The 24,960-nt window shown below is 38.9% G+C and overlaps 1 long non-coding RNA gene across 2 annotated transcripts in view; it reads right to left on the bottom strand.

Annotated features, from left to right (window-relative positions):
• Positions 1–24,960, bottom strand: part of LOC110136704 (uncharacterized) — a 196,730-nt gene that overhangs the window by 161,630 nt on the left and 10,140 nt on the right. For both annotated transcript variants that reach the window (XR_011487299.1, XR_011487298.1), the window contains exon 2: positions 23,560–23,639. This is a non-coding gene — a long non-coding RNA (uncharacterized lncRNA). The remainder of the gene's footprint in view (positions 1–23,559; positions 23,640–24,960) is intronic.

Here is a 24,960-nt window from a genome sequence, read left to right as displayed (position 1 = left end):
TGGAGGCTAATTACTTTACAATATTATAGTGGTTTTTGTCATACATTGACATGAATTAGCCATGGATTTACATGTATTCCCCATCCCGATCCCCCCTCTCACCTCCCTCTCTACCTGATCCCTCTGGGTCTTCCTATTGCACCAGGTCCCAGCACTTGTCTCATGCATCTAACCTGGGCTGGTGATCTGTTTCACCCTAGATAATATACATGTTTCGATGCTGTTCTCTTGAAACATCCCACCCTCGCCTTCTCCCACAGAGTCCACAAGTCTGTTCTGTACATCTGTGTCTCTTTTTCTGTTTTGCATATAGGATTATCATTAGCATCTTTTTAAATTCCATATATATGTGTTAGTATACTGTAATGTTCTTTATCTTTCTGGCTTACTTCGCTCTGTATAATGGGCTCCAGTTTCATCCATCTCATTAGAACTGATTCAAATGAATTCTTTTTAATGGCTGAGTAATATTCCATGGTGTATATGTACCACAGCTTCCTTATCCATTCGCCTGCTGATGGGCATCTAGGTTGCTTCCATGTCCTGGCTATTATAAACAGTGCTGCAATGAACACTGGGGTGCACGTGTCTCTTTCAGATCTGGTTTTCTCGGTGTGTATGCCCAGAAGTGGTATTGCTGGGTCATATGGCAGTTCTATTTCCAGTTTTTTAAGAAATCTCCACACTGTTTTCCATAGCGGCTGTACTAGTTTGCATTCCCACCAACAGTGTAAGAGGGTTCCCTTTTCTCCACACCCTCTCCAGCATTTATTGCTTGTAGACTTTTGGATAGCAGCCATCCTGACTGGCGTATAATGGTACCTCATTGTGGTTTTGATTTGCATTTCTCTGATAATGAGTGATGTTGAGCATCTTTTCATGTGTTTGTTAGCCATCCGTATGTCTTCCTTGGAGAAATGTCTGTTTAGTTCTTTGGCCCATTTTTTGATTGGGTCATTTATTTTTCTGGAATTGAGCTTCAGGAGTTGCTTGTATATTTTTGAGATTAATCCTTTGTCTGTTGCTTCATTTGCTATTATTTTCTCCCAATCTGAGGGCTGTCTTTTCACCTTGCTTATAGTTTCCTTCGTTGTGCAAAAGCTTTTAAGTTTCATTAGGCCCCATTTGTTTATTTTTACTTTTATTTCCATTCTTCTTTCTCAAGATTACTTTGGCTATTTGAGGTTTTTTCTATTTCCATACAAATTGTGAAATTATTTGTTCTAGTTCTGTGAAAAATACCGTTGGTAGCTTGATAGGGATTGCATTGAATCTATAGATTGCTTTGGGTAGTATAGCCATTTTGACAATATTGATTCTTCCAATCCATGGACACAGTATATTTCTCCATCTGTTTGTGTCCTCTTTGATTTCTTTCATCAGTGTTTTATAGTTTTCTATGTATAGGTCTTTTGCTTCTTTAGGTAGATATACTCCTAAGTATTTTATTCTTTTTGTTGCAATGGTGAATGGTATTGTTTCCTTAATTTCTCTTTCTGTTTTCAGAGACTCTTAATCTTGAGGTCTCTGCTAAAGACCATCTTCCAGAGATTCAAGGATGTTTGCATGTCAATGCTGCTCTCTCAATTCATCTCACCCTCTTCTTCCCCCACTGTGTCCACAAGTCTATTATCTACATCCACATCCCTATTCTTGCCTTGCAAATAGGTTCATTGGTTCCATTTTTCTAGATTCCATATATATGGGTTAATATACATTATTTGTTTTTTTCTTTCTGAGTTACTTCATTCTGTATAACAGGCTCTAGGTTCATCCACCTCACTTCAGTTGACTCAAATTTGTTCCTTTTGTAGCTAAATAATATTCCACTGTATATATGTACCACATCTTCTTTATCCATTCATCTGTCAATGGACATCTAATACAACAGCCTCTTAACTGGGCTCCTTCCTTTCATTCTTGTTCTATTCCAGGGTACTCTCCATACAAGTGGTCAGAGTGAGACTGAAAATGCAAATCAAAACACTTCATGTCTTCCCATTTTTGTTCATTAAGAGCCAAATCTTTACCAAGATCTACAAAGCCTGTTGGTACTACTCTTAGAAGTCAGGCTGGAGCAAGTGCTTTTCAGGGCCCAGTCCTCACCTCTCCCCAACTGCACTACACACGTGCCACCAGAGGAGCAGTCTACAGATCACTGGAATATGCACAACTGGAGTCGACAGCCTACTTATAGAACATGCCCTGGTTCTCCAATATTCCCTGCCCAGATGTCTGCAGCCTGTTTCCAGGGCTGCAATCTATTCCATACAATCCGATTCTCTAAGGACAGGCCTTACTGCAGCTGTGCACACTCTAGACCCAAGAGGTAACCAAGAGGCAGCTGTTGGAAGGGCTGAATCCACGTGGATCTTGGATAAAATGATCTGGGATATCCATATATATGTACAGTCACTCACACTACAGAATGGGACTGAAGGTGGAAAGCGAAGGGGGCAGACCAGGGATCAGGAACAACTTCCTATTCATCAACCTAGAATCACGAGTCCAAGAATTTTACATTTATATCTGGCCCCCTGGGTGTTATAAAGGTTAAAGAAGGGAATGGAAACATATTAAATTTAAGAGTGTATCGGCTTGATTTGTAACTTTTAACTATTTAGACATTGAAGCACAGAGGTCTCCACTGGCTTTTGCCCTTGGTCCCATGTATGTTAGGTGTGAGCTGCCTCCTAGTTCAGTTAATACATCTACCACCCCTCCCTCCTCCCTCTACTCCTGTGGGCTGCATTTTAAATACTCAACCATAATTGATGTGCTTTTGCCTCAGAGCCTTTACACTTACAGGTCCTTCTTTCTGGAATGCTCTTCCTCAAAGAGCTGAAATCTCTGGGGAAATCTTGGCTCTAGACTTAACTAAAGTCTATTGTCAAGTGTGGCCTCATCAGAGGGGCCATCTTTCTTCAGCACATCAAACACTTTTTGTCCATGGTCCTCTCTGCCCTTACACTCCTTCAGTTCTCTTCACAGCACATTTCTGAAACAGCACAGCCTAGCCTTTTATCACAGCTTTCCCTCCATTAGAATTAAATTCCACAAAGTCAGGCACCTCTATCTGTCTGTTTCATTTACTGCTGTACATCCAGCTGGTAGTACACGTCTTGACAAGTACTAGATTCTCTCTCTCACACACACAGACAACATATCACGCACATAAAATAGAAGGGAATGAATGAATCTGCAGTTTACTCAAGATATCAATTTTAGTTAAGCAGAATGAGTTGCTGCAATCTTCAACATTTTAACAGCCTTTCCTCTTTCAGTAATTAAATGGTGTATTATTTATTTGATTTCAAAGAATATTTGTTGACAATGATATAAAGATTTCATATTTTTATAGTCACGTTTATTTTTGATCCAATTAAAATCCTTCAAACAATTGACAGTATAGCTTGTGCAGAAATGTAAGGAGATTGGAAATTAAGGGAGGAAAAGTCATTTGTGTGGCATAAGTAATTGTTAACACTTGATATATAGTAAGTGGGTAGAATAAAGTTGTAAAAGTTAAAGAGAAGAAAGTCTTTACTTGATATAATACATAATATAAAATATACATCATTTTGATATGTATATAAATGATGATCTTTCTTATTATATATATAAACAATGTCTTTTTAAGTAATATATAAGAGTATTCTTTTCTTTCTAAACATTTATCTTCAGTGCTTAGTAAATGTGTTCAGTCACTCAGTCATGTCTGACTCTTTGTGACCCCATGAACTGGAGTCTGCCAGACTCCTTTGTCCATGGGATTTCCCAGGTAAAAATACTGGAAATGGTTGCCATTTCCTCATGCAGGGTATCTTCCCAACCCAGGGATCAAACCTACATCTCGTGTGTCTTCTGCACTGTCAGTAGGATTCCTTACCACTAGCCCCATGTGGGAAGCCCTAAAGACAGCAGAGACAAACCTTAAAAGTTACAGTAGACATTATACAAATGACTGGTTTATTTAAACAACTGAAGAAGATGAAGAAACATACATTCAAGTACATTCACTCAGGAGCTAGAATCTAAGACGATTTATATTCTAGCTGCATTCTGAATTGATTAATATAATTTCCTTGGCTCAAAGTTTATACTAAATTCAGTAATATTTCTCCCTATTTGGTGGCTACATTTAATTCATGTAGATTATGACTTTTGTGGGGCTTCCCCAGTGCCGGGTTCAATCCCTGCGTCAGGAAGATCCCCTGGAAAAGGGCATGGCAACCCACTCCAGTATTCTCACCTGGAGAGTCCCATGGACAGAGGAGCCTGTCAGACAACAGTCCATATGGTGGCAAAGTCACACATGACTAAAGCAACTTAGCACACATGCATGACTTTTGCAAGTCTTATGACTTCTTAAAACCCATTTTTATCGCAGCTTCCCTATCATGGTCTTGTTCCAGAATTCAGACATTACCTTCCCCTCTTTCAAAACAAAAACACCATTTAACCAGGTCCCAACTTGTTTCAAGAGGGCAGAAAGATCCTTTATGCATGGTAGTTTATCAGGCTCTAAGATATGTCCTTTGAGGACTTAATTTTCCGACTTGAGGTAAGTTTAGACTTGTTTCAGGGATTCCAAGGCAGAATTCAGCTTCATTTTTTTACAGCTGACATAATGATTATATTCTCCTCTGAACCGTGCCTCATGAGTCACAGAAAAACAGAGACAGTCGTTCAGCAGTGCTGGGCAGGGAATTCAGAAGGCCCAGACCCTCCATCACAGAAAAACAGAGACAGTCACTCAGCAGTGCTGGGCAGGGAATTCAGAAGGCCCAGCCCCTCCATCTTGAACTTTTAACCCAAAATAGAATCATGCTGAAAGCAAAGTGTTTGCAACAACACAGTGTAGGTCTGATGCCCATGAGGATGACCCCTCTAAGTCAGGCAAGTTTCAGAATGAATCCACCAGGGGGCTTCCCTAGTGGTTTAGATGGTAAAGAATCTGTCTGCAATGCAGGAGACCTGGGTTCAATTCCTGGGTTGGGAAGAACCCCTGGAGAAGGGAATGGTAACCCACTCTAATATTCTTGCTGGGAGAGGTCCATGGACAGAGGAGCCTGTGGGTTATAAGTCCATGGGGTCGCAGAGTTGGACACGACTGAGAGTGACTAACCACATTCTTTCAAAATATCAGTAATTTTTGTCCTACCCACATAGTTTTAAATGCACAGAAATCCTTTCTGGAAAATGAACAAAACAAATCACCACATAACTAGAATTATAAAACATGGCATTTCTCTTTTCTAGCTAGTATGCTACAGAAAAGCAAGGATTGTGTTTGTTTAATTTATACTGTACCTGGTACAATAAGTATACAAGTACTGTACACTGTAACTGTATAGTAAGCACTCCACAAATATCTCATTTGAAATAATTAAAAAGAAGAATTTAAAAAGTCTTTGCTAGCCATTCTCATATAATGACAAAAAAATACAGCATACTTTCATATGGTGATAATACGTTTTCTAGAATCTTTAATGGTAGCCATGAATTGAGAAGGAACAACATGGGACCGGCAAGGTTTCCAGGTACTTAACGCAGCCCCAGCTTCTCTACTGCATTTCATTAAAGCTCTTTTTCTACAACCTAGAGCCAGGGAAGTCATACAACCAGTACATCTATAAACCAATAGACATCTCCTAAGACTCTGCCTGTGAAAAGATAGCATCTGGAAGTAAAAAAGGTCCAGTGCTCTCTTATTTCACACTGTAATTGATTTCCGAATAGCTAGTTTCAGATAACATCTGACTATAAATATTTGATATACTCATATTAAACAAATGCCTCAAACTCCTCTTGCAGACTTATTTGGGATAGACTAAGCTCTGGAAGCCTTTGGTTGTCAATCATCCCACTGGATTTGGTCAGCACTTATTTCCCCCAAAGTGGGATCTTTGGCATGTGTGTGCCTATGCTCAGTTGCTCAGCCATGTCTGACTCTTTGTGATCCCATGGTCTATAGCCCAGCAGTTTCCTCAGACCATGGGATTTCCCAGGCCATTTCCTCCTCCAGAGGATCTTCCCCACCCAGGGATCAAAGCCCAGTCTCCTGTGTCTCCTGCATTGGCAGGTGGATTCTTTATCAATGGACCATCTGGGAAGCCCTGAGATCTTTGGAGTACTATTATAAGCAGATATTTCCATGGGAATAAGGGTAGGGGAAAGGCGTTTTTCTTAGAAAATGAGTGTGTGTTAGTATATTTAATATGCTAACACTTCAGTAAAGAGAAGTTTCATTTTGTTAAGACCAGCATTTCCCACTCAAATTTTTTAAATCTGGAAATGTTCTTTGAAATCCAAATATGTATAAAGTCATCCTAGAACACTTTTAAGGAAGCAGCACTAACACAATTCCATATCTGCAAACTCTGTTAAACCTCATGACAAGTAGGATTATGTTGATGGTTTTGAAAAACCTTGATTCAGGAGTCTGAGACTATTATGTTTATTCTGAATTTTACCATAGTCCTTGTGGGCCAACTGTAGATTTTAACAGTGCTCTAATTCTGCATGCATCCTAAGTCACTTCAGCCACATCTGACTCTGCAACCCCATGAACTGTGGTCCGCTGGGATCCTCTGTTCATGGGGTTCTCAAACAAGAATACTGGAGTGGGTTGCCATTTCCTTCTCCAGGGAATCTTTCCAACACAGGGATCGAACCCGAGTTTACTGTGTCTTGTGCATTGGCAGGCAGGTTCTTTACCACTAGTGCCACCTGGGAAGCCCAGCTCTAGCTCCGGGGGTAAACAAAAGTTCAATACCTGGAAACACACTGTGAGATTATAATTTAATGTGATGCCAAACACAAGAAAACCCCATTGAAGGAAGGGCAAGAATTCCTGGGAATTCCCTGGGAAACCCAGGGAAATGCAAATGAGCTTCACTGCCTCCTCAAGACAAATGACCTGAATATCCCATCAAAGCGTGTGTGTGTGTGTGTGGCGATAAAGGAAAATGTGGAGGAGGCCTTGGTCTGTACATGGGAATGCAACCAGTGAGTTGCCTTTATTTCGTGTCTCCCAGTGAATGCATCTATATTTCAGGCTCCTTAGGAAAATCACTCTATAAACCAGTTTATGATTTTCTTTCTCCCATCCTTGCAGCTGGTCATTACGGAAAACGATGATCTCAGAGTCGGCGGTTCCTGCCAGAGCACTTGCACACAGAGAGATGCCTTTGTGAAGTCAGCCATAGAAACCTGCAGAAAATTGGCCTTCTTTCCTTAATAGAACCATGCGAACAAAGATGAGTTTGTTGCTGACTCAGAGCTGAAAGCTTTGTTTTGTAAAGCTCTCTGAATATATTGCACTCTGCCAAAGCAGAAGGGTTCCTTCTTTAAAAAAAAAAAAAAAAGAAAGAAAAAAAAAAACGAGGAAGAACAGTCAGCGGAAACCAGACAACAAATCAAAGTGCACACCCTTGGGGTGGATATTTGTGAGCAAAGTGGTCTGAAACTTTTTTTTTTTTTTTTGGTGAATACTGGTCACATTTCACAAGCTGAATAAAAATGAAAGGGAAAGGAACTTTAATTGATGGGTTGCCTTTTGATTTGCAGAGCAAAACTGCCAGAGCAGATGTACCAGCAAAGAGGATTAGATTGTCCCTGCTATGATGCACTGAAATTTTCTTTTTTTCCCCTGTAGTAACCCCATTGAAGAGAGGCTGTCTTTAGTGTCTAAGATTCAGCACTGCAAAGAAACTGTTGTCCTTGAGTACAATGGGCCACTCTCCCAAGGCCAGACAGAATATGTGAGGAGAAAGCTAATATCTCTTTAAATCCAGGCAAGACAGTTTCAGTTTTACTGTTTTCAAAAGGCAAAAATAAAAGAGAAATTCGCGGATGCATTCAGAGTTAATAAAATATGCATTCGTGTGAAGCTTAAAACATTCATGACTACCGTTCATTATTTTCAAAACTCAAATTGAATCAAGAAGAGCTCACAGCTTGTTTTCTTGTTTAATTTCATCAGTCCAGGATGTTTAGAGCGTTTGTTTGTTTTGATTTGTTTTTCTGTTCTTGTTGAGATTCTCATCAGAAAAAGATAGTGCTCACTCTCATTAAAAGGGAATCATTACCAGAATGTTCATTTGAATTGCCAACTGAGAAATCAAAATGATCTGTAAATCACACTGATGGCAAATGGTGTGCTTCAGTGAGTCTCAAGTGAAGGAAGACAGAGCGGGTTGTTCTTGTTATCACCCTCAGTATGCTTGGGGAGGAAATAAAGAATTGGAAAAGTGCATTTGTTCTTAGGGTCTAATGCCAGATCGTTTTGTATTTTTCAGTTCTGGGAAACAAAGTAAAAGGGCAGAATGCTACTCAGATGGGGTCTGAGCCCACTGAAAATAGCTGTGGTTCTCTGTACAACTCAGGCTGTGGAAAAGCATGAATGCTGGCAACACCACAGACTCACTCATTCAAGGGAAAAGTGAGGTCAGTCTACTTCGGAAGTGAAAGAAACAGTCCTCTCTCCCTCTCCTCATCCTCCCCACTACAGCCCCTTGGTGATGAGCTGCAGGTCTGCCCCAGGAGAGAGAAAACTATTCATGCAAATGATTTCCTTCTGCACTGGCTAGCCCTAGGGTCAGGCCATCTCTTTTCAGCTGTGAAGCTTTGCCTTCGGACAATAACAAGTAAACGCACAGTTCACACACACAAATAAGCAACTGCACAAATAAGCTTGCATCTCCTTCTATTTTAATAGCAGTTATCACTTCTTAAGATATAATTAATTCTCATGTGAAAAATAACTTTAACCTTATGGTCTCAGTGATTCTTCAAGGAATGTCCAGTTATATGGGTACCAGTGCAGGCTGCTGAAAGAGCTGGGTATAGGTGATGACCCCACCTGCTTCCCCACTCTCCTGAGTGAAAGCCATCAGCCTTCTCATTCTGAAAACAGGAGAAAGTGCTCACATTTCTTTTATCACATCCTGGATAATTGTGCAGTACTCCATGAGATTTCTCTTTTCCTCATTTAAACCAGCACCAACATAAAGTGTCATCAGGATAGAGTACCTCCACCCTGGGGCCCAGTCTCCTCATGGCCATTAGACATGTTTACACATACAAGATACATCCATCAAAGATTGGTGGGGTCCTGTGCGCACACTCTGGGAGAGCCTTGACAAGTAGAATCAACACATACTAGTGTTTAAATGAATTTCAGACAAATGGACAGAGGCCCACACTGACCAACCCAGTAAGTTCACATACAGCCCAATAAAGTATCATTGCTTACTTTGTTCCTACAGAGTTACACCGTAACACTGTGAACAAAGAAAAGACTCTGATCTTAAGAAATATGTGAAAGAAAATTAGACAAACTATGTTGTGTTCCTCTTGGTTTTTATTCTCAGCAGAGCCAGAAGGCAGCTGGGAATCTTCCTTTGCTTAGCTATTTAACGTAATAATTAAAGCCTCTTATTGCTCCCCTAAATTTTCTTATTTCCATGCTAATCCATCCCAGTTCCTCTGGACTTTTCTCAAAGATCCTATTTTTCCAGACCACTAATCTGCTTGTACCTGAGCACTAGACCTCTCCCAAATTCTTTATTCTTCCCAACTCTTGCCATCACTTATTTCTAGGGGCATATTCCATAAATGCAACTGTATGTCTCTTCCAGGCTATCAAGACCTCTCATTCATATCTTCATTTCTTCAGTTAAGCAAAAAAGTACTTACTGTGAACGTACTGACTACATTGTAGAAGGTGCTGTTGGGGACAACAGAATCTTGAAAATAAAGATTCAGTTCCAAGAAGTTCACAATTTCCTAACAGCGACAGATAATACATCCAACAGACCCTGGCTGAAGGCAGGATGAAGTAAACTCTCTAACAGAGATTTAAGAAATATGCATGGGAAGGCAAAGGGATGAGTAATGTTATCAGCCTAAGAGGCAGTGGGACAGTGTTCAGGAAACACTGTCCACGAATAGATGGCATTTGAGCCCATACTGGAAAAGGAGTAAGATTTGCATTAGGTAATAAGTGATCCTTAAAGGACGGTTTAGTGGGTAAAGGTCAACCTCCTAATGTTACAAGGTGTTAGAAACACCTTCTTTATAATCACAATTACTCAGCGGGGGGGAACTGCTGGAAGCTTGCACTCTCCCTGGGTACAAATGAGTCTTTGATCCTCTCGGTCCAGCAGTGATGAAGTCTCCTTGGGGCTCCTACAGGCCAGGATGGTGTCCATATTGATGTTCTTCTTGACCTTCCTCCTTTCCCATCAACAGAAGGATGTTTAGTGGATGAACTTGTTCAGAAACTTTAGCAAGGTGACATGAAAAGGAGCTGAATGTTCAGAGAGCTTAGATGTTCCAGGGTGAATATTGCGACTCTTTGAAAAACTGAACATAGTGATTAAAAGCATACCTATCTGTTCACTTTATTTCTGGTACCCCATTCTTTGGCCACATTTCCCAAATGGGCACTAGGAAAGTGTGGCTGAACATATTTCCATGGTTCTTCCCTCTCTGGTTTCCACAAGCTCTTTCCTCATTGTGAAAGTCCTCCTGCCTTTTGTCAACTCCTCAACTGAGTTTTTTCTTTAACCTGTTGGACTCATTCAAGATCTGGATGCAAATAACATGTTCTCTGTGATGTCCATCTCAGAACAAATCCAATCAGAAGTAGCTCTACGCTGCTCCCCTAGCACTTTGTACTGATACATAGGATAAAGGGGTTTTAACCAGTCTTTACTGAACAAACACCACAGGTCCTGAATTCATGAACACCCTTTCCACTCCCCATGAAAGCACATAGACTGTTGTCCAGACCTGCTCAAAGCTCCTGACAGGTAGTCTATCTCAAGGGCAGTGCATCGTTTTCCCCTGCCCTGTGAGTTCTATGCTCACCAAGGGACAGCTGCCATTTGTATTTAATACTTTCATTATTTATTTAATATGTAAGCCAACACAATATAAATGAAATGAAAACCAAGTTACGTGTGGGCAAACCTCTAAGAAAAATTCTATTGAGTGAGATATTGGTTAGATGATAATAAAAGATGAGGGGAAAAAATCATTAAAAGTATAACAGGATTCTATAAATGTCTTTACTAGTTTGTTTTCCAAGTGACTTCAAGCTCTCATTCTGCTTTAAGCAAATTATATAATTACTGGGTATTATACAGAATGTCTTACAGGTATGGTTTATGGAAGAAAGGGAAGTCAGAACTTCAATCAGTGAACCCATACTCAAAAGAATTATATGGAATATTAAAAGATTGACCAATAGATTTATATTTACATGGGTACATTAAAGTTTTGTGTGTATCACTCATACGATGCTCGGTTCCTTCAGTCATGTCCGACTCTTCGTGACTCTGTGGACTATAGCCCACCAAGCTCTTCAGTCGATGGGATTTTCCAGATAGTCCATTTAAATTCACTTTTTTTTTTTATTATGAGTCTTCTATCAATTTGAACTTCATGGGTAAATGGGTTTCTGTTGTATCTTCATATCATACTTATTATGATGAGCATTCATTATTCATTTGTTTGACTCCCAGCTGAGGGAGGGGAGTATTCTATCATATATTTATTGTTATACTCCCAGGGTCCAAGAGATTATCTGACATATCTTGCTCCATGATGCTTCCTGAATAAAAATTCATATATTATCTTAGTTGATTTTCTTAACAATTGGTAAAATAACTAATGTAGACAAAATGTTCATTTTACTGAGGAAACCAAGTGTTAGACGTTGAGTGACTGGCCAGGGGCAAGAGCTTGAGATGAAAAGAACCTAGCTTCCTAACTCCCTGTAAGAACTCTAAAGAGCATGTGGCATCAGTAGATTTGATGAAGGAAGTTTGCTTTGGTGATTTTCCAGAGGAAACTAGATCTTGCCTTTCATAGGAAATGAGACTATTTTTCCTTCTCTAATTAGAGTCTTATGAATAGCATATGTTTGTTAACCCTTTTGATCACAAAGTCTACATAAGGGGAACCCACTGGGCATCAACATCATAGTTCCAGAAAGGTTAGAACCTGTGGATCAGTGTGGTTACCCCAAGTCTGCAAAAGCCAAAAGAAAAATCAAATCCCCTATTGATACCTCTGAAATCATCTGAGAGATTGTTCAAGCATTTGATTTACTTATTCTACTGTGTCTTCACTTAAGAAAATAGGTAGCCTGGGGAGAAATGATCATAGTAATGAGGAAACTGAGGAGTCTTCTGAACATAAGAAGTAAGCTGGAGTCTTCAGGTGGCCAGCATCTGAGAAAATGTTAGCATTCAGGAAATTCAGTTTACCAAGTCAGTGCACAGGGCCCTCAGTGACTGAAAAACATGAGGCTAAGTTGAAAAGAGAATAAATGTTGTCTGAGACTGAAGTGAGAAGAAATCAGTATTGTACTTATTGATGCACACCTGTCTCTTGTAAGTTAACCTGGCATTTTGGTGTTCTCTTTTCCATACTGAGGATTGATTTGATATTAATTATTTATATCTCAGTGTGAATAGTTCAGAAGTGGAAATGATCAAGAGAAAACAAGCTGGGCTTCTTTGTCAGAGATGTTGGGTCTGCAGAAGCACATGGGGCAGCAATGTTTCTAATTCTCCTAACAATTACATAGAATTTGAGGAACAATATCATAAAGAGGTTATTAGTAGGTTTAGAGGAATCATTTATTCAACCTGTTTTTCCTCTGTAATGAGAGCTACTATTTTTTCAGCACCTTCTAAGTGTTGGGTGTCTAACATACAATATCTTAATTCTCATCATCAACTGCCACACATCATTCACCTGTCAGGTACTTGAGACCCCCTGATTGAAGAAAGATATGATGAAATATTGATCAGGTGACTAACCCCTGCTGATGTATCAAGTAGTTCATTTGTAACTCTAGAGGAAAAAAAAAAATCTTCATTTATTTAGGAGATGTGTATCTCTAGAAGATGACTACACTAGGAATTTCAGATCAAGTAAATATGAATAAAATTTGCATTCAGGCTAGCCTTTTGAGGGCCCTCAAATTTAAAAAAAAAAAAAAAAGATTGCCTTGTCTGTTTCTTTGTAGAACCAGCCCTGCTGAAAATGTGTTCGGAGAGCAGAGTGCTGCAGTTACCTTGGTAATGACATGGGAGCACCCTGCCCGTAGACTGTGACTCATCAGAAAGTGCCATTTGGGCAATTTTAGTTGAAGAAGGCGGCCAGCTCCCAGCCCAACACTCATACACCCTTTTCTCTGTCAACAGCTCTAGAAGTGGATTTAGAAGACATGTGCTTCTAAATATTATGTAACTGGACAGAACAGCTTTTTATAAATGGTGGTAGGAACCTGAAACACTAGGAGTAGTTGTGGCACTTGACATAGAGACTCACACAGTCTCCTTTCCAAGCCTTCTCTGACCTTATTTATAGTAAGACATCTGTTAAAAGAAGGTAGTAGAGGAAGTCATAGAAATATATATAAGGAAGAGACATGGTTCACAGAAGACATTTAAAGAAAAAACAGGAGATTTAAAAGCCCTGGATCTTGAAGTCATAAATCTTTGTGTTGTAGAATTGGTACTTTTTTTTTTTTTTTTATCACTAAACAGGAAGGTTTATTTTATTTTTTTTTTATTTTTTTTATTTTTTTATTTTTTCTTCCATTTATTTTTATTTGTTGGAGGCTAATTACTTTACAACATTGCAGTGGTTTTTGTCATATATTGAAATGAATTAGCCATGGATTTACATGTATTCCCCATCCCGGTCCCCCCTCCCACCTCCCTCTTCACCCCATCCCTCTGGGTCTTCCCAGTGCACCAGGCCTGAGCACTTGTCTCATGCATCCAACCTGGGCTGGTGATCTGTTTCACCCTAGATATACATGTTTCGATGCTGTTCTCTTGAAACATCCCACCCTCGCCTTCTCCCACAGAGTCCACAAGTCTGTTCTATACATCTGAGTCTCTTTTTCTTTTTTTGCATATAAGGTTATCGTTACCATCTTTCTAAATTCCATATATATGTGTTAGTATACTTTTTTTAAGAGTTGACTTGAGTTGTTTGGATAGACAAGAAATAACATAGGGTACTGACATTTTAGGAAGAAACAGAAAGTTGGAAAAGGATTTAAGAGTGAGCAGGAAGGTAGGGTGTCACTAAAGAGGGTAGCCAGAGAGGTTTTAAACAATGTGACATGTAGGCAGAATCTAGAATAAAATGAGAGAGTGAATCTTCCTGAGAGTACACTCTCTCAAAGCAATGCCTTTAAGAGAAAAATTTATTTGGTTGTGTTGGGTATTCGTTGCAGCACACAGGATCTTTGTTACGGCATGTGGGGTGGTCTAGTTCCCTGACCAGGGACTGAACTCTGGTCCCCTGAATTAGGAACATAGAGTCTAGTTTCAACCACTGGACCACTAGGGAAGTCCCAAAGTGATGCCATTTTAACAACATAGCAAGACCACAGTGAAAAGTTATCAGAGTAAGCAGTATAAAATACATAATTGAAGTCATGATGGTTACAAGGTAAGTCACAATGAAAAGGTAGTGAGGAAGAGATGGTGTTATGTGATGATACCCTCTCCCATATATAGCAGGCTGACCCCTCTCAGTAGCACATGGCTAGGGTTTGCATCCTAAGTGAGATTTCTGTATCATTCCGATGCTGCTGACCCTTTGTACTTTCCCCAAGAGCTGATCTCTTTGAGCACTACTCCTTCACCAGAGCCAGACTTGGGAGCCCCCGAATGGTGGGAAGAGGGCACCATATTTCTCTTTGTGGGTGCAGGTGTGGCAGTCAAGACCTTAGTGCACTTGTTGAATCTGCCTAAGGCTGGTTCCAATTAGAATCCTCCCAAAAGAACCAAGCAAAAGTTAGCTCATGTTATTGGTATTTTCCTCTTTGCTGTTCAGCAATTATTCATTTCACACTAAGCCCTTGAATGAGTATTCTCCCAGAGCAGCAAGAATGGCTCTGATGTCATGGGATTTATGTTTAAGGATACTTTTTTCATGGTACAACCTCTTGACTTGAATGACATTATATACTCTTTGTCTCTTTCAGTGAGTGCTGTTTTACTGGCATCTAAAGTAAGAGTGTCTTCCAATACAGTTGAAATTACTGTGAATAAATAGACTGTTTTCCTGATAGTTTCATCTTTAGAAAAGCATCCAGGTGTCAATTTGGTTGAATGACCTGTAAGTGATTTTTACCAGGTGACTCCTGCACAGTCAAGTAGAAAATTTCAAAGGAAGACCTACTATTTGTTTCTGGAAATCTTCAGGATTCATTGAGTCTAAAACATACTGGTTTGCAACTCACTGTTTTCAGCTGACCAAAGCTAGGTACAGAATTTTATCACCTTTAATAAATGTATATCCTCCCATGATATAACTTTTGAAACCTGGTGTGATCCTTTCCCCCACAACATACATTTTCTTCCTACTTATTTAATAACACTTCATAATAATATCTATGATTTATTTTAGTGTTTGGTCAAATACTATATAAAGTACTTTAGCTTGATACAAAAATTATAAGAGCTAACACATATTGAGCATGGTATATGCTGAGTGTTCTACGTGAGTATTTTATTTAATCCTCACTTCAACTCTATAGGGGTCTTCCCTGGTGGCTCAGTGGTAAAGAACCCACGTGCCAAAGCAGGAGACATGGGTTCAATTTCTGGGTCAGGAAGATTCCCTGGAGAAGGAAATAGCAACCCATTCCAGTATTCATGCCTGGGAAATCCAATGAACAGAGGAGCCTGGGGTTGCAGTCCATGAGGTCACAAAAGAGTCAGACAAGACTTAGCAACTAAAACAACAACTCTGTGGGGTAGGTATGATTACCATCGCTCCTGTTTTATATATAATGAAACTGAAGCTTAGTGAGGTTATCTTCATCTTGTGAATGTTCACAGCTGGGAAATGTGGTCACTAGCTTTCTAACCTAGGCAGTGCAGCAATATACTCACACACATAACTGTCATACCATGCAGTCTCCTTTCCATAGTCCCCTAATTCTGAATCTCTAAAACTTTAACACACATACAATGTGTGAGGTCCAGCACGTTAACCTCTTCAGGTCATCACACTTTCTCCTATGCTAGAAGGTACTTGATAGTTAAGTATGCTCTGATTCAGACCAGGCATGTTCATCTAATTATAAATTACCTCCACCACTGTAACCTGATCTTTTTCCTAAAGCGTCTACCTTCACAGCACTGATGGAGAAGAAACTCTTCCCTCTTCAATAATGCTGATAAGGTCACTGTTAAAGTCTTAATATCCAGATTAGTACATAACTCAAGAGTCAGAGATAATTTCCCATAGAATTTTTCACACGAATGCTCTTCAAAGTGCAGTAGATCAGTTTTTTGTCTGTGAACTGTTTTGTTAGCTGTATATAAGGCAATAAGCAACTTGTGTCATAATGTAAACCATTGATATCACTGTTTTAGTCTGTTTGGGGATTAAGGGGAGGAAAAATTTGCCACCCCAAAATGTCTCTTCGACTTGCAAATTATTCTGCGCCGAAAACAATCAAGGCCCAAAAGATTCAGGAAGAAACTTTGATCTTCCTTTTAACTTCCTGATGAATGCAGAAGCCCTGATCCAGGATGGGAGCAATTAGTGATTTTAGCCTTATGTAAGGTCCTAGGTTGAGTTTTAAGCACTTTGTAAGACATGGCCATAAGTAACTTTTCTATCACAATTCTGGATCACCACGTTGGGTTAATATCTATTGGGTTTATTCCTTTACTTCACACAATCTCAGTAACTGGTGGTATTTAGAGGTGAAATAGGCAAGAGATAGGAATACCTTTACTCTGAACATTTTAGGAAAAGAAATTCTACCAATTCTGTAACTAAAAGCAAACTAAAATGTTGAGTATGGGTATCGGCTTTATTCTACAGTTTGATTCTTAACATTAATTAGTCAGCTTCCACATTATGAAAATTGACTATAGTCAACTTCCTATGTAGACTGGAAGAAGCCTAGCAAAGGCTCTTTGTTAAAATTTCTTTCTGTATCTCATTGTCTTTGCATAGCCTAGCCAATATCTGCTTATCAAACATAAGCAGATGTTTGCTTTTGCTTGATATTTGATTTGCTTTTCTTTCTCCATGTCATTTGACTCCCTCCCTTTGAGGTCCCAAACCATTATCTTCAACATCTTTTGTCTATAGCAGAAGACAGTATACTAAGAAGATTTCAGCCATTTTGGTGAGTTACTCGATTTTTCTGGGTCCCTCTCATATATATGCTATTAAACATTTGTTTTATTTCCCCCTATAAATCTGTTTCATGCCAATTTAATTTTTAGGCCATCTAGAAGGGTAGAAGAAAATTTCTTCCTCCCTGACAGCTGCTATAGCAAACTATCATAGACTGGGTAGATTATGAACAATAGAAATTTATTTCTCACAATTTTAGATGCTGGAAATCCAAGAACATGATTTTGGAGACTCAGAATCTGGTGAGAGTTCACTTATAAAGTTGTCTTTTTGCTATAACCTCACATAAACTGAAGGGACAAAGGAGTTTTCTTGGGGTTCTTTTATAAGGGCACCAATTCTGTTTATGAGGGCTCTTCTCTTGTAATTTCATCACCCCAAAGACCCCACATCCTAATATTATCACCTTCGGGGTTAGAATTTCAACATATCAATTTGGGGGAAAATAAGCATTCAGTCTGTTGCCATTACTAAGCACACTACCTAGTTCCATTGACATTTTTTTTCATATTGAGGCTTTCTCAGGACTTCCCTGATGGTTCAGTTGTTAAGACTTCACCTTCCATCGCAAGGGGAGCAGGTTCAATCACCAGTCAGGGAGCCAATATCCCACATGCCTCCCGGCCAAGAAACCAAAACATAAAACAGAAGCAAATTTGTAACAAATTCAATAAAGGTTTAAAAATGACCTTCCCAATAAAGGATCTAGTGAATTTATTTGCCTCCCCATGCAAGCTTTTTATTTTATCATGAACTGGCACTTCAAGGACTATGGCCCTATACTACGGTCTATGATTGTATAACTCTGCTTTGCACCTATCCCATTTTAACAGACCTCAAATGAGATTATATCAGGCATATGGTATCTTCTTTAGATTTAATCTCTTCTTTTGTCATCAATATATTCCCAAACACAATCTGATGCTTCAAACAGGCCAAGAATCTTCAAGTTGTTCATATAGTTTTTTATATGAGCAATTGGAAAATGGCCAAATCTAAAACTCAATACGATGATCTTTGCTTTAACAATCAGTGCTAATAAAAAACCACCCAGAAGAGGCTGAGGGTGAAGAGAAAATAAACTTCTAAGAAAATAGTATAAAATGATCAAAATGTTTAGGACAATCCATGCTGGACTTTCTCCTAAATAGTTGAAAAATGATATAAGCATCCTCTTTAAGTGAGAGTTACCATATGCATAATATGAGTTATTTATTGGAATGCAAGATAATTTGGAACTGTAAAACTTTGCTAAATAGTCTAACATGTTTTTGATATCTCAAAAGATATTTCAGCTTATTTTAACTATCAAAAGGTCTCATAAACAATTCTTATTGCACAATACAGTGAAAGTTATCTTAGTTTCCTCATTTTTTCTAATTCTGAAAGAACTGATTATACAGCCAATACCTAACTTATAAACATTTGATGCTTCCAAATTTATCTCTATATTTTCCCTTTATAAAAAAGTTACAGACTTCTGCCCACACCCAAATGGAGAAACAGGAACAAGTTCCATCCCTCCACCCAAAACAACAAAAAAGTGAAAACATATGAAACCATGACTTGCAAGGCACTGACATCAGATAACAAAAGACAATGATTCCGGAGAGATGGGAAACAAGGAGATGAGCCCTGTGACATTCCTGAGAGGGTCTCCAGACCACAGTGCAGAAGGAAGAAATCAGGTGGAGACTGGAGACGCCGTGAGCTGAGGAGATGAAAGTGACCGTCTGGAAAGAACAAAGCACCTGGAGTTCTCAGGAAAGAGTAGCAAAGGGAGAAACTTCAGACAGAGAGAGGATCATAATCCCTGAAGACGTGCAAGTCTTCCCCTGTAAGTATGCACCGGTGTGCCGAACCATGTACTCACCGAGGAAACTGCGTGAGTCGCCAAAGAGCCGCCCAAAACGACTAACAGCAACAACGCCCTACGGGGCCCCCCTGGTGGCTCAGTTCTAAAGGGTCTGCCAGCCAAACAGGACACACGGGCTCTTCCCTGGGTCAGGAAGACCCCCTGGAGAAGGAAATGGCAACCCACTCCAGTGTTCTTGCCTGGGAAATCCCATGGACAGAGGAGCCTGGCGGGCTACCGTCCATGGAGTCTCAAGAGTCGGACAGGACTCAGTGACTAAACAACAACAAAACAATGTCCAGTGCTCACACAAGGCAGGGAATAGTGCCTGTTGCCGCCACCCAAACTGAATAACCCTCAAAAAGAGAGGGACAGTAAGTAGAGTACACACAAGATTTTTACCTTGAAGGTGGAAAATGATTAGTCTGAACATGAGTGCTGCTCTGGTCCATAAAAAATCCTAAAAGTGACACATGAAATAATCAATTTCTCAAGACATGTAACTACATCACAGAAAAACCTCAATAGTAGTTATACAAATACAAACATAAACCACATCCAACAATGTAAAATTCACAATGCCTGGTGAAATTCCCAATGTCAATCAAAAATTCTCAGACCCACAGCAGCAAGAAAATATGACTCATAAAGGGGAAATCATTCCATTGGGTAGGACCAACCCAGAATTGACATCTATGTTAGAATTATCAAATAGGAACACTAAAACAATTAAACTGTATTCCATGTATTCAAAAGGTATGTAGACATGGAAGATATTTTAAAAATTTAAAGACCCTCATAAAATTTATAAAGATTAAAATTAAAAAGCTAGATACAATAAATTGCAAAAAAAATGAATTAATATACTGAGGACATGGGAATAGAAACTATCAGAAATGAAATATCTAGAGCAAAGGGATCCAGAAAAGAAGTGAAAAAGCATCAGTGAGCTGTGGGGCAATTTTAAGCAGCCTAATATACATGTAATTGGAATCACAGAAGAGGAGCTGGAGGGTGGGACTGCTTAATTTTTCAAGAAATAACGCCTAAAAATATTTAAAATTCAATGAAAATTATAACTGTATAAATTGAAGAATTCATATGTCTAAGGTATGATATGCATGAAGAAAATTACCTCAATGCATATTATAATTAAACGGCTTAAAACTTGTGAGAAACAAACAAAAAAACTTAAAAGCAGTCAGAAAAAAAATGACACTATGTAAGTGGAATAAAGATAAAGACTATAAAGACTATAGCAGATTTGTCACCAGAAACAATGCAAGTGAAAGAGATAGTAGAGAAACATCTTTATTAGGCTGAAAGAAAAAAATGCAGAACATATCTTTAAAGAACAAAGGCTAAATAAAGACTTTCAGTTATACAAAGGTTGAGAGAATTTATCACAAACACACGTGCATAATAAGACATGTTAAGAAAGACCTTCAGGCAGAAAAAAATGATGCCAGAAGGAAATCTGATCTACACAAAGAATGAAGAGCACCAGAAAATACATAACCACATGGGTAAAAGATGAGGAAGCTTTGTGTGATTACGTAAAGCTCTTTAGAAGATATTGTTTAAACAAAAATAGAAACCATGTATCATGGACTTTATAACTAATGTAAAAGTAAAATGTAGGTCAGTGTTAGTTCAAAGGCTGGTACAGAAGAAATGGAAGTACATTAAAAGATTCATATAGGTGTACACCTGCTCAGTCATGTCCGACTCTGTGACCCCATGTAGCCCATCAGGTTCCTCTCTATGAAGATTTCCCAGGCAAGAATGTTGGAGTGGGTTGCCATTTCCTACTCCAGAGGATCTTCCTGACCCAGGGATTGAACCCCCATCTCTCGAGTCTCCTGCATTGGCAGATGGATTCTTTACCACAGCACCACCTGGGAATCCCATAGGGTTCTTATACTATTGATTAAACGGTATAGTATCATTTGAAGGTAGACTGCAATGAGCTAAACTTGTATACTATAACCTTTAAAGCTGCCACTAAAATTAACAGAACAAAGATTTACAGCCATTCAGTCAACGGACGAATTAAAATTAAATCACAAAAAGTGTTCAGTTAATCCCAAAGAAGGCAGAAAATGTTGGAAAAAAGAATAAAGGACTGGTGGAAGAAACAGAAATCAAGTAGCAAAATGATAAATTTAAACAAAACCATATGAACAAACACAAAATATGTGAATGGTCTAAACACCCAATTAACGGGCAGAGATTTTCCCAACAGGATAAATAAACAAGACATAATAATATGCTGCCTATAAGAAATGCACTTCAAATAAAAAAACACAAATTACAGGTATGAGGATGTTAAAAGATTTACTGTGTTAACACTAACCAAAAGAAAGCTGAAATCAATATATTTATATCAGGAAAAGTAAATTTCAGAACAAAGAATACTACCAGATATAGAAAAAGGTCATTTCCTATTGATAAATAGGCCAATTCATGAAGCAGATATAATAATCCCAGACATGTGTACACATAATAAGAGAACTTCAAACTGCATGAAATGAAAAACTAACAAAACTTCAATGAGAAATAGACAAAGACACAACAGCAGATTTCCATAAAAAAATTAAGTTTGTTGTTACAAACCTTCCCACAAAGAAAACTCTGGGCACAGATGGTTTCACTGGTGAATTTTCCCAAATACTGAAGGAAGAGTTAACATTATACACAAACTCTTCCAGAAAATTGATAATGAATGAATACTTCCCAATTATTCTAAATGAGGCCAGTATTACTGATACCAAAACCAGACATAAACATAACAGAAATCAGAGAAGGTAGCCCTCATGAGCATAGCTGAAAAACTCCTCAGCAAAATAATAATAATTTTTAAAAAGGTACCACAAAAAATAAGGATAATACTTGTTAATCAAGTAGAGTTTATTCCAGAAATACAAGGTTGATTTAACATCAAAAATCCATCAGTGTTATTGCCCATATCAGCAAACAAAAGAGAAAATAACAGGATAATCTCAGTAAGACTCAGGAAAAGTATTTGAAAAAAGGCACCATCCATTACTAATTATTTTTAATCTATTTATTTTAATTGGAGACTAATTACTTTACAATATTGTAGTGGTTTTTGCCATATATTGATATGAATCAGCAATGGGTGCACATGTGTCCCCCATCCTGAACCCCCTCCCACCTCCCTCCCCATCCCATCCCTCAGGGTCATCCCAGGGCACCAGCCCTGAGCACCCTGTCTCATGCATTGAGCCTGGACTGGCGATCTATTTCACGTATGGTACTATACATCTTTCAATGGTGTTCTCTCAAATCATCCCACCCTTGCCTTCTCCCACAGAGTCCAAAAGTCTGTTCTTTACATCTGTATCTCTTGCTGTCTCACATATAGAGTCATCGTTACCATCTTTCTAAATTCCATATATATGCGTCAATATACTGTATTGCTGTTTTTCTTTCTGACTTACTTCACTCTCTATAATAGGCTCCAGGTTCATCCACCTCATTAGAACTGATTCAAAAGCATTCTTTTTAATAGCTGAGTAATATTGCACGGTGTATATGTACCACAGCTTTCTTATCCATTCATCTGCCAATGGACATCTAGGTTGCTTCCATGTCCTAGCTATTATAAACAGGGCTGCGATGAACATTAGCGTATATGTGTTCTTTCAATTCTGGTTTCCTTGGTGTGTATGCCCGGCAGAGGGATTGCTGGGTCATATGAGAGTTCTATTTCCAGTTTTTAAAGGAATCTCCACACTGTCCTCCACAGTGGCCATACTAGTTTGCATTCCCACCAACAGTGTAAGAGGGGTCCCTTTTCTCCGCACCCTCTCCAACATTTATTGTTTGTAGACTTTTTGATAGCAGTCATTCTGACTGGCGTGATATCGTTACTGATTTTTAAAGAAATCTCTTAGCAAAGAAGGAATAGAAGGAAACTTCTACAACCTGTTACATGTGGCAGTTAAGTTTCCAGGGTAACCCACAAATCTATTTCATTCTTGTATAAATTGTTGTATCTAATGTAACTGTAAAGAATTGGAAGCAACACTTTTGAAATCTGTAGCCGGGGATTTTAGTTACACACACTCCACGGCACCAGGATGCCTTGGGAGTAAGCTGGCTGCTAGCCCAGCAAGCCTGGGCTTGTCTATAGAACTCAATCACACTAAAATGTAAATAATCAGTCTCGACTCTGTTAAGGGGCTGAAGACAGAACAACACGAAGCATCTAAAAAAGATGGAAGAGGCAGTTGGAATTACTTACCTTTTTTAATCCTGGAGGACTTTTATTGTCCATCTGTGTCCCAGAATAAAGGCATGATGTTAACAGCTGTTGATAAACCCATGGGAGAAGAGAACATAGAGGAGGAGTTTTCCAAGCTATGCCTGAACTTGAATGGACTAAGATAGATAGACATCTCAGATCTGAATGAGGGGAGAGGGCTCTATCACAGGATTTTCAGACCATTAACCAAACCAATTCATGTACTCACTGTAGCCCGAGGCCAAAGCTGATTGTTCAAGGCCTTTGCTTTCCTGCAGCATCAATCTTGCTGTCTCAAAGTTCAGAAATCTAAATGGAAGGAATCAGACTATTTAGCTCTCAATAAAGACAATCCAGGTCCTTCAGACTCCACATATTTAGCCCAAAATGATAGCGGAAGAAACTACAAAAGTATATTTTCTGCTCATTTCTCTTGGGAAGTACCTATGTGGGAGTATGTGATCCACACCCTTACCCCACACACATGTAAGACTATTTCTTCTTCAGCCCTGGAATCCCATGCTGTCTAACCTTATTACTCCTCCCCAGGAATCCCCTCTCCACTCCTCTCTCCCCTGCTGGCCTGGGTGGCGAGAAATTGCTGGTACATCCTTTACATACAACAAATAGGTAGATTTCTGGATTCTACAGAGGAGATGGGAGAAAGGAAGGACAAGGCAAGTGTGGGGTGATAACTCCCACGTAAAAGAGGAAGAAAGTCATCTGCTTCATCTCCTGACTGAGAGCCAGTCCTATTGACAGGTTTCCATTCTGAACAGATCATTAAACACTGTCCACAGAGCTACTTAAGAAATTTCATTGCTAGAGAAGCAAGGAGCTCTCAGGGGATGGATGCCAGGTGCCATCCCACACCTCCCTTCTTTCCGTCCTCCCCTAATTCCTGAGTATCTTCTCTATGTCAAGTGCTGTGACGTGTTCTTAGGATACAATGACAAGCGCAGCATACTTTGAAGAACTTGAAGTTCTTCAAATAGAGGCAAATAGATATGCTGGCATGTACAGGTAATAAACACTTTGTAATATGACAACTAAATATGTTATAAGAAGCAATTATGCCAAGAGAATGAGATTGGACCAAAAATAAGCAAATTCATACTGAAATGATTCTCCAGATATAAATAATTCTTAAAAGAATAAATGAATCTTTGATAGCCAAAAGTAGATCAGTGACTGCTTGGGGATGGGGTCAAACAGGAGAGGGAAAGCAGTAAAGAAAGAGCTCAAGCTCAAAGAAAAAAAAAGTACACAAGAAAACTTTCAGATGTGATGAATGTACTCATTACCCTGATTCTGATGTTGATTTCATGGGTACACATATATATCAAAGCTTATTAAGATGTGTACTTTTTTTTGTTTGTTTTCACTAGTTTATATTCAATTTATTCCTTCATTCACCCATATGCACGTTTGTGCATTCATTCATCAAACATTTATTAGTCACTTACTTCATTGCACTGCATTATTGTATCCATTGGGTATTGAAAAAATGAGGACAAGATGTTAGCAGTTTAGTAAAAGAAACTCAAATTACTGTAATTTGAAACCTAATGTTTGTACTGCAGCAGAGAAATAGGCAAAGTATTGTGAGAACATTCAAAAAAAGTTAGAT

This window comes from Odocoileus virginianus, chromosome 1 (assembly GCF_023699985.2).
Source record: "Odocoileus virginianus isolate 20LAN1187 ecotype Illinois chromosome 1, Ovbor_1.2, whole genome shotgun sequence".
NCBI classification, from domain to species: Eukaryota; Metazoa; Chordata; class Mammalia; order Artiodactyla; family Cervidae; genus Odocoileus; species Odocoileus virginianus.
The sequence above is the reverse complement of the archived record's forward strand: the minus strand, read 5'-3'. Positions and strand labels throughout refer to the sequence as shown.